General features: G+C 40.5%; 1 pseudogene across 1 annotated transcript; it reads left to right on the forward strand.

Annotated features, from left to right (window-relative positions):
- The first annotated feature begins 6,309 nt into the window (after window positions 1-6,309).
- On the forward strand, window positions 6,310-6,767 carry LOC308666983 (small ribosomal subunit protein uS9-like; annotated as a pseudogene). The gene has a single exon. The product of its transcript is annotated as a small ribosomal subunit protein uS9-like (transcript).
- The last annotated feature ends 2,494 nt before the right edge of the window (window positions 6,768-9,261 follow it).

Below are 9,261 nucleotides of genomic sequence, written 5' to 3' on the forward strand. Positions count from 1 at the left end.
ATGGGGCTTGTAGTCCCTATGACTACAGTTGGGACCAAAATTTCCAGTGCCAAACAAGATGGTTATTGTGAGTTGGGCCTGATTTTTGAATATTTTTGCCATGGTTGTTAAGAGAATTACTGCCATTGTTAAGTGAACATGCAGTCATTAAGTGAATCTGGCTTCCCCCATGGATTTTGGTTGTTGGAGAGTCACAAATGGCAATCTCATGGTTGTAAATTCATTCCAGTTGCCAAGTGCCCAAATTTTAATCACGTGACTGTGGGGATGCTATAATGGTCATAATTTGAGAATCAGTCATAAGTCACCCTATTGTAACTTTTATTGCTAAACAAATGATTATAAGTCAAGGACAATCTGTATACTATAGTAGAGGGCCATTTTGGTGCGGTAGTTAAGGCACCAGGCTAGAAACCAGGAGACTGTGAGCTCTAGTCCTGCCTTAGGAACAAAACCCACTGGGTGACTTGGGTCAATCCCTAGGAGACGGTGAGTTCTAGTCCTGCCTTAGCCATAATGCCAGCTGGGTGACCTTGGGCCAGTCACTGTCTCTCAGGAAGGCCAGGACAATCTACTTCAAAAAATATTGCCAAGAAAACCTTACTGACCAGCTGTCAAGACTGATTTGGAGCCACAAACATATTCATGGAGATATTTGGAGGACCCCATTTCCGTTTCTATAACCTCTTGACCTGGAGACATCTATTGTTCCTGAATGCATTGGAGTACATGTGTGGGGAGCCCTACACCAAAGGTCTTCAAACCTGGCCCTTTTATGACTTGTGGACTTCAACTCCCAGAATTCCTGTTCCATGTGCCTGGCTGAGGAATTCTGGGAGTTGAAGTCCACAAGTCATAAAAGGGCCAGGTTTGAAGACCCTTGCTCTATTCTATTTCTTTATTTTCCTTGTATATCTCTACTGTTAGGGACTACATATGGAAAACAGAGAATAAGTAACTCAGGGCAGATTTGTGCGGTCCTGGATGCTCTCTGAGCTTGGTTGTTGAGTTGTAGACATTTCATTACCCAACTAGGTAACATCATCAGTGCTTGAAAGGAGTGGAGTTTGCTCTCTATTTATATACAAGTGGCTTGCCCTGTTAGGGTTGGTAGGAATGTCCTTGGGGGCTCCTAGATTAGGTTATTGTTTACTGTTTGGTTGTTTGTTGAGTTGGTAGTTCCTAGATTGGGTTGTTGTTACAACATTACTACTAAATGGGTAATGAAACATCTGTAAGAAAACAACCAAGCTCGGAGAGCACCGAGGAACCCTGAATCTACAAATATTCTCTTTTGTTGGTATCAGAGCAGATTGGCCAAAGACGTTTTTCTAAGGTTTGGGCAGATGAGAGCTCAAAGTGTATAAACTTCAAAAAGAGGGTCTGGAGATCATTTGGAAACCCGGAGCAAGGGCTTAATGAACAAGAAGTAGTCAAGACCACAGCCAGATCCAAAGTTGTCCATGTTTTGCACCAATCCGATGAGTTAGCTTATAAATTAGGGCCACTGAATATTGCATTCCCATTGCAGTTAATGGGCAGTGTGGTGGCTAAGTGGTTAAGCCAAGTTTGAAGACCCCAGCCCTACTCAGTACACTTCTATCCCTACTGAACAGAAACTGCATGCATCATGAGGGTAACAAGCATTTCTCAAATGCTTAAAAGCAGTACATGCTAAAACAGAGATGCTTGTGGAAAACAAGTAAGAGGAGATCTTGAACTGTTAAAAAATAAATTCAGGTTGGGGAAAAAAACAAACAATGGCAATAGGCTGCTTAAGAATGAGGAAACTACTGTAGACTTGCATTCCTGAGGCATAAACATGTTTGCAGTTCTATCAGCTCCTTTTGTAAGGAACAGACCTGTTATATCTCTGCCAGGTTAGAGCATGGAAATGATAGCCTTAAAATATACAACTGCACAAAATCATGTTTTTAAAACATTTCCACCATGAAATGTCAGGGTTAATCACATACTACAGCTGGGAGTTACTGGCCCCAATTAGAATATGACATTTCTAATAATGTTAGGAAGGCATTACCCAAATAACAGGCTGAAACCGGGCAAGTCAGCTCATGCACCATGAAGAGAATAATGAGTCTCTATTTTCAGCAAACTAGGGGAAAAAAAAATTAGGATAAATTATTTCCGGCCAGATGATTTGTTTATGAAGCTCTAAAATGCCAGGCAAATACTACATGGAACAAAGGCTGCAAACCTTTTTAAAAAGCAATAATTTCTATGGATCTCCCTGAGAATCCATTTCTACACACTGCAACCACTGGTGTTTGCAGCAAAAGGTACATTTCCAGTGGTTTGCTGTTTTCTCCCAGAGCAGTAGCTGGAATGTGGTTTAACATTTTGGTTTAGATATTGTGTGCAGAGACACCCAGTTATTTTAAGGGGGATTGGAAAAGTATTTTGGTGGGTCTCTTAATCAGATGTTTAGACCCCCTAGGCTAATTTGTCAGGTGCAATAGCAACAGCATTTTGGCTTAGATACTGTCTCACAGTGCTTATACAGCACTTTCTGGGCAGTTGACAATGTAAGTATTATTTGCGTATTACCCCCAACAACCTGGGCCCTCATTTTACCAACCTTGGAAACATGGAGGGCTGAGTCAACCTTGAGCCCTATCGGGATCAAACTCTAGGCTGTGGGCATGAATTTGGCTACAACACTGCACTTTAACGACTCCGCCACCAAGGCTCCTTGCAACCAGAACAACTCTGTAAATAGGGCAATGCAGTTCTTTTTTTGTTGATCACCTGTGTACAACAATCTTGCCAGACTGACTGCATTCCCTTGATAACTGGTAGATAAAGGCTTCATTAGTCTAGCGGGGGGGTGGTCTTCAAACTTGGCCCTTTTATGACTTGTGGACTTCAACTCCCAGAATTCCTCAGCCAGCATGCCATGCCTTTTTCTCCCTGTTTCTTTTATGCTGTGATTCCACCACGGATTTCATATAAGGCAGTAGCTTCACCTTCTCCATCTACATAATGATGAAGTAGTGATACTGTGATACCTTTTGCTAGGATCACCTGAACAAATTCTAGACTTCTTCTGCAGTCAGGATTAGGTCTGGGCCAAGCTATCTAGAGAGCTTCTGTGAGATTTGTGCCAAACAGATAACAGAATAACAGAGTTGGAAGGGACCTTGGAGGTCTTCTAGTCCAACCCCCTGCTCAGGCAGGAAATATCTAGGCCACTTCAGACATATGGTTGTCCAATCTCTTCTTAAAAACTTCCAGTGTTGGAGCATCCACAATTTCTGGAGGCAGGTTGTTCCGCTGGTTAATTGTTTTAACTGTCAGGAAGTTTCTCCTTAGTTCTAGGTTGCTTCTCTCCTTGATTAGTTTCCGCCCGTTGCTTCTTATCCTGCCTTCAGGTGCTTTGGAGAATAGGTTGACCCCCTCTTCTCTGGTAGAAATAAACAAACAATACAATTTGCTTCAGTGAAGCCAATTCCATTGCCCCCAACCTTCTCCTTTTCTCCTACTTGTTTTTTATGCTTCTTAAGCATATAGCTTATTACTTACTCAGGATTCTACTCATTCCTTATTCTCCATTTGCACATTGGCCCTTAATGAGTTAAGTAATGAACTAATGAACTTTTGTGAGTTGATACACAAAAAAATACCCAGTTCTCAAAAAAGTACTGGGTGACTGTGGTAGCCTGATGTTCCAACATGATGGATGGTCAGCTTCTGACCAAAAACCTCTAGTGCTCATGGATGTAAAGGCTGTTGTTGTTTTTTTGGCATCCTAGTTTGTCTTCTTTTGTCTTTCAAGTATACATTCATGCAGTGCCTGATGAACTAGAGTTGCATGCCAATGCTCTTTTTTTTAAAAAAAAAATCCATTTATATCCCGCCCTTCTCCGAAGACTCAGGGCGGCTTACAATCTAAGCACAAATCAATGTGCTTAGCAATAGCCTTCGTTCTATGTATATGCCTGCTTTATTAGGGCTTTCGCCCCCCCCCCCAGCAGCATTTTTACAAAGTCAGCTTATTGCCCCCAACAATCTGGGTCCTCATTTTACCTACCTCGGAAGGATGGAAGGCTGAGTCAACCTTGAGCCTGGTGGGACTCGAACCTGCACTAATTGCAGGCAGCTGGTGTTACTTAAGGAGCCGTTAGCCCACTGCTCCACCAATGCTCTTAAAAATCTTGAACCCTTTTTGCGATTCTTTTTCCTACTTTGCAGTGTGCTTCAGGAATAACGTCTGGGTTTTTTTTTTCCTTTGGGTTTTGCTTTCTGTAGAAATTCAGGAAAGCTTTGCTTCATAGTTAATCCAGCATTGTTGACATCATCAACAAAAAAAAATATTATTTCAGAATCACTCAGAATTTTCACAATAACCAGTCCAATTAACCACTGGGGATACCCTTAAATATTGTGATAGTCCATTTTGCATTGCTCTACGTGACATAAGGGAGATTTTAAAAAAGTTCAGGTTAATAAAGCTTATAAACTGACATGCCCAACAATGTGACTACTGTCATTTTTTTCCCCTTCTTGTATGGCAGCTCCCACTGCATTGGTTAACAGATGGGGAATATCATATTTCTGTGGGTCAGCCTTATTATTTTGCTCACTTTGCGCTGGCTTTTAATGAACTATATAGCCTGCTTCCAATTTATCCCAGCTGATCACAAAGTGTTCCTGCTGCAGCCTGCCCAGGCTTAATGAGATTTCAAATTGTTCCTTGGATTCATCTCAGAAGTGACCTTGCATCTTTTGTGATAGCTGAAACAGCTCAGTTTCTCAGAAATACTAGCTTCATCACTATTCAAAGGAACAAATGAGTTGAGTTTAAAGCTTTTCTAAGGATCAGAGTAAACTTCTTCCGGTTGGTTGATTAAAGAAAAATTCCAGTGATGTTATGGTTGATCTTCCTGAATTAATTGTATCGTTCTGTAGTGGAATCCCCCTAATACTGGAGAAATGAATTCTGAATTCTAAAATTATTTCTGAATTCTGCACCAGGTTCTGCCTCAATTCTATCCTGGAGAATTGAATTCTGCATTCTGTAATTAGCTCTGCATTCTGTACTGGCATCTATCCCAAAATATTTCTCATCTGAAAAGATAATGCAAACATATAAAGGTTAGGGAATGATGTGCCAATAAAACGCATTGGGAAAGACTCAAAATGAAATGTGAATTTTCTTTGGTTTTTAATGCCTGAATGATTAAAACTATGACTGAATGATTAAGAAGCAAATTCTTTAACCGGTCCCTCTTAAGTCAGGTAACAGTCAGGCCTGTCTGAAAGCAGCCACACTTTGATTTTGAATGAAATATCAGAAGTTTCACTTGAAATATGGACTAAAATCAGCACTGCCGAATAGAGTCAACCTGGGTTTGTCAAAAACAGAATATGCCAAACAAATCGTATTTCATTCTTTAACCAAGCGAAATTGGTGGATCAGCAAAAACATTTGCATTTCAGTAAGGCATTTGACAAAGTACACCACCACCTACTGTACTTTTTAGTAAGCTAAGAAATGTGGGAAGGACAGTATCACCACCAGATGGAACGAAGATCCACATTCAATGGGTAGTCCTTAGTGGAAATAGGTCTACATGGAGGGAAGTAAGCAGTGGGATACCACAAGCCTCCGTCTTAGGCCCAGTATTCTTCAATATCTTCATTAATGACTTAAATGAGGGAATAGAATGGGAGCTCATCAAATTTGCAGACAACACTAAACTGGCAGGAATAGCCAACACCCCAGAAGGTTGTGTTAGACCTGCCCCAGTCCCAACTCTTAGGGAAAAAAGAGACCCTCAACTCCATATGATTGAAGTGATAGGTTCTTTTACTAAAAGATGTTGGTTGCAGTAGAGTCAGGCTAGAACTAAATTTCCCACATTCAAGAGATACAGAAAGTTTCCTCACATCCCAACCCTCCCCCTATGACCGGTCCATCTTCAGCCAAGAAGAGTCCACCTAGGTGTTTTGAAAACCCTGAGATGTTTAGGATAATTCACACTCTTTCTCAGGGTACACGGCCTTGGGTGCTGGCATAAAATGGTTCCAAATACGGCTTGACGCTTGACGCGCCAAAGGGAAGATGGCAGGCCTGACAGGCTCAAGATCCAGATGAACCTGAACCCCAGGCCCTATCTAACAAAATGAAATTCAGCGTAGAGAAAAGTAAGGCTTTACACTTAAGCAAGTAAAACCAAATATATAGGAACAAATTAGATGAAACCTGACTCAATAGCAGTAACTGTGAGAGGGATCTTGGAGTCCTAGTGGACAATCACTTAAATATCAGCCAGCAGTGGCTTCTTTCGCTGCTGCTTTTGCCGAAGGCGCCATGCCGGCGAAGGGGGCCCTCCAGAGCGTTCAGGTTTTCGGCAGGAAGAAAACTGCTACTGCAGTTGTTCACTGCAAAAGAGGAAATGGACTTATTAAGGTGAATGGACGGCCTCTGAAAATGATTGAGCCCAGAACTCTCCAATACAAATTGTTTGAACCAGTACTTCTTTTGGACAAAGAACGCTTTGCAGGAGTTGACATAAGAGTCCGTGTGAAGGGTGGCGGTCATGTGGCACAGATATACGCAATTCAGCAATCTATTTCCAAAGCACTGGTGGCTTATTACCAGAAATATGTTGATGAAGCTTCTAAGAAATAAATAAAGGATATCCTCATCCAGTATGATAGGACCCTGTTAGTTGCTGATCCTCGACGTTGTGACTCCAAGAAGTTTGGTGGACCTGGTGCTCGTGCACGTTACCAATAATCCTATTGTTTCTTTTGAAATAAAGGATAAAATTATATATATATATATATATATATATATATATATATATATATATATATATATATATACACACATATATATATATATACACATATACACACACACACACACACACACACACACACACACACACACATATATATATATATATATATATATATATATATATACACATACATATATATATATATATATATATATATATACATATATATATATATATATATATATACATACATACATACATACATACATACATACATACATACATACATACATATATATATATATATATATATATATATATATATATATATATATATATATATATATATCAGCCAGCAGTGTGCAGCAGCAGCCAAAAAGGTCAATGCAATCCTAGGTTGTATAAACAGAGGCATAGAAACAAATATGCAGACCAGAGTGATAATCATCAAGTCCCTTGACCCCCTGCAAAAAGCCAACTCCAATTGTTCTTAATCTGAATACTTTCAGTGTTTTCAACATAACAAAATCTACTTTCTCACCAATTGTAGATAGCAAACTATAATGTCAAAACTGTATGCACTATTTCCAAGGTGCCATTGGGAATTCCAGAAGACTTGTGGGGAAAAATAGAACTCCCTCCCTAATAATAATAATAATAATAATAATAATAATAATAATAATAATAATAATAATAATAATAATAATAATAATAATAATAATAATAATAATAATAATAATAATAATAATAATAATAATTATTATTATTATTATTATTATTATTATTATTATTATTATTATTATTATTATTATTATTATTATTATTATTATTTTATTTATATACCGCCCTTCTCCTGAAAGACTCAGGGCGGTGAACAGGGCAGAGATATAAAAAATACAAAAATACAAAAGTTAAAAAATATTAAACATATGCCCAAGCTAAAAACAGTAAATACATATATTAAAAATGACAATAAAAAACCCAACCCATCCCCCATCAGGCCAAACCAGCTTGTTCAAATAAATGTGTCTTCAGCTCGCGACGGAAGGAGCGAAGGTCAGGCGCCATCTGGAGTTCAACCGGTAACCGATTCCATAGTTCCGGGGCGCCCACAGAGAAGGACCTCCCCCTGGGGGCCACCAACCGACATTCTCTGATCGGTGGCACCCTGAGGAGGCCCTCTCTGTGAGAGCGTACAGGGTGGAGGGAAGTTGATGCCGGCAGCAGGTGCTCCCTAAGGTACTCCGTCCCCATGCCATGTAGGGCCTTAAACACCATTACCAGTACCTTGAATCTCAAGGTTTAAAAAACCCTGTTTTTTAAACATTCATTCAGTGTGGAGTTTTTGTTGCTTGAGTGTGGATGGAATATCATGCTTTGGTATAGTGAGATGGGCACTGAATTAGCAACATCATAGCTAGGGAGAAATCAAAAACCATACATGAAGTTGATGACAAAAGACAGGTTTTGATAGGGGCTTTACAAAGCTGAAACAGGGACGCGGTGGCTCAGTGGGTTGGGACGCTGAGCTTGTCGATCAGAAGGTCAGCAGTTTGGCGGGTCGAATTCCGAGTGCTGCGTAACAGAGTGAGCGCCTATTACTCGTCCCAGCTTCTGCCAACCTAGCAGTTCGAAAGCACGTAAAAATGCAAGTAGAAAAATAGGGACCACTACGGTGGGAAGGTAACAGCGTTCCGTGCGCCTTTGGCGTCTAGTCATGCCGGCCACATGACCATGGAGACGTCCTCGGACAAGCGCTGGCTCTTCGGCTTTGAAACGGAGATGAGCACCGGCCCCTAGAGTCAGAAACGACTAGCACGCATGTGCGGGGGAAACTTACAAAGCTGAGACTCACACAGGAAACCATTTTTCCTCGATTGAAATTCAAAATTGAACTTTGAAGACATGGGGCAGAAGGAGTATCAGTGCTTTTGAACTTGGGTGTTGGAGAAGAGTCCTCAGAATACCATGGATAGCACCATGCAAACTGATCGTAAAACAAATAAACTCAGAGTTTCTACCTGAGGCACAAACACCCAGATTTAAATGATCAAATTTTGGATACCTTGTGGAGAGAACTAGTTGTCTTGTAAAGGCCATAATTCTGGGAAAGATGAAAGGAAAGAGAAGACAAGGACTACTACCAGCAGACAATGGACACAGTGGTGATGGGTACATCGTTCAAAGACACAAAAGGTCAGGTTGAGGCATAGATCATCCCAGAGAAGATGCTTGTAGGTCAGGGTGTCTTCAAACTTGGCCCTTTTATGACTTGTGGACTTCAACTCCCAGAATTCCTCAGCCAACGTGCCTGGCTGAGGAATTCTGGGAGTTGAAGTCCACAAGTCATAAAAGGGCCAGATTTGAAGACCCCTGTGTGGCCAGTAAGAGTTGACAGGAATTTGATGGCACATCAAGTCTTGGAGAGTATATTGTAAAATGTATTCCAGTGAAATGGAAGGAGTAAGAATATTTGCGAGGGAAAAGCATT

This window comes from Vipera berus, assembly GCF_964194415.1.
Source record: "Vipera berus genome assembly, chromosome: 3".
Classification (NCBI taxonomy): Eukaryota; Metazoa; Chordata; class Lepidosauria; order Squamata; family Viperidae; genus Vipera; species Vipera berus.